Below are 1,702 nucleotides of genomic sequence, written 5' to 3'. Positions count from 1 at the left end.
GTTGATACATGTTGTAATTAGTTGTTGATTGTGTGTAGATTTATTTAGTTTAGAATTAATCTAATGGATAAGAGTTCATCTCCTCTTAGGTTTGTGTATATCCTAATTCTCCCATGTTTCTACCTCTTAGGTTTATTAAACGTTTTCTTTCAACTTAGGTTCCTGCAATCTCTATGATTCATTTGCAATTTAGTTTATTGAACTATCTCTCTTATAACAATAGCAAATCTGTTTGGCACAGGCCAAAGAATGATCATATTTATATACTGTTATCCATAAAAAAAATTAACTTTGTGGCAATTACATGATGGAAGGACATAATACCAAGGAAAAACTTTGTCAGTTACCTCTACCTATTAAAATATAATGATAGGTTTTTTCAAGTTTTGTAATTACAAGTTTTGTAAAACTTGTGTGAATAATACATGATATTTATTTGTTTAAAATATAATGATGTAGGAATCAATTTTTTATATGTGATTTTCTTTCTTGGTAATCAAAAAGTTAACTTGCATGTTTGATTGCTTTGGAGATTTTTTGTCTTAATGAGTGATTCACCTTTGTTTAGAACCCTCCCAAGCTGGCTACTCCTCTATTTGATACTAAAATGGCAGAGGACCCTAAGATGACATACATAGACCTAGATAATCTTCAAATTGTGTTTTGAACGAAGAGGTATTTACTTATATTCGCAAGCATGTTATATATAAGTCTGCCACTAGATTCATGTCTTTAATGTACTGTTGAATTGATAGCACTAATTCTTTTCCGCACAGTAGTGTTTGGTCTTGCATTGTGATGGTGTTTGAGTGTTGGCTTGGTCTCTGTTGGCTTGCTACATATCTAGAAAGCTCCATGATTTGTGCTAAGGTAGTTCTTCTCAACGAGCATATCTGAGATGGAACTTCCATGCTACTTGCTTTTCTGAGTTTGATTTGCTGCTACAAGATCGGAAAGATATTATGTAATTGTTGTTCCTTTTGGTCGAACAGTTTCACTTTTCCGTCTTAGTTTCTTGTATATTCTTTGTTAAATAATTACGTGGATTTAATTCTTATCGGTAACAGCTGAAGCGTATCCAATTTGGATTTTCTAGCTCAAAATATCAGTAGATTTGTTGTGGTAGTGCCTTAACAGGATTTGAGACTTCTCCATTCAGGTAGGTTATGCTCGTTTGACTCACATTATGGTAATTATTTTTAATTTTTAATAATTTAAGTAATAAGTAATGATATATGTATCTTTTGAATTGTGTCGTAATGATTTTGTATATATTTCTATATTTAAGGAAAAGACAAGTCTGGTAGATACAAAAATTACAAGATTGCAAGTTTAGATTGAAGGTCACAAGAAAAAAAAATGGGGAGCCTAGTACTCAAGCTGTTGGAGAGAAAATAGTAAGCATGTCCACTCATTTTAGATTCCTTTAGTATTTTATTTCACTGATCTTGTTTTTCATAAGAATTTATACTTAAGATCTCTATTTATACAGCGTAAAATGTTTTTTCTGTACCTCCTTGTACATGTGTTCAAGCTGTTTTTTACTTGTGAGTTGGTACATGTGTTCAATTTCAGGTGGACCTAATTCGACCAAATGATGAAATGCAGTTTCTCGATGATGCAATAGGAAGCACGGTCGCATGATTATCTAAATTTATAGTATTGTGTGATTGATACATATTATACTAATTTGTTTGGATTG

At 31.7% G+C, this 1,702-nt stretch overlaps 1 long non-coding RNA gene across 2 annotated transcripts; it reads left to right on the top strand.

Annotated features, from left to right (window-relative positions):
• Positions 1–804: 804 nt before the first annotated feature.
• LOC122000032 lies at positions 805–1,325 on the top strand. Of its 2 annotated transcripts, XR_006116894.1 has the most exons (3): positions 805–870; positions 1,068–1,159; positions 1,289–1,325. It is a non-coding gene; the product is annotated as an uncharacterized LOC122000032 (long non-coding RNA). The 2 variants fall into 2 exon arrangements; XR_006116895.1 differs by lacking the exon at positions 1,289–1,325 and having other exon boundaries at positions 1,068–1,160.
• The last annotated feature ends 377 nt before the right edge of the window (positions 1,326–1,702 follow it).

Source organism: Zingiber officinale, chromosome 7A (genome assembly GCF_018446385.1).
Source record: "Zingiber officinale cultivar Zhangliang chromosome 7A, Zo_v1.1, whole genome shotgun sequence".
Lineage (NCBI taxonomy): Eukaryota > Viridiplantae > Streptophyta > Magnoliopsida > Zingiberales > Zingiberaceae > Zingiber > Zingiber officinale.
This window is presented reverse-complemented; position numbering and strand designations above follow the sequence as displayed.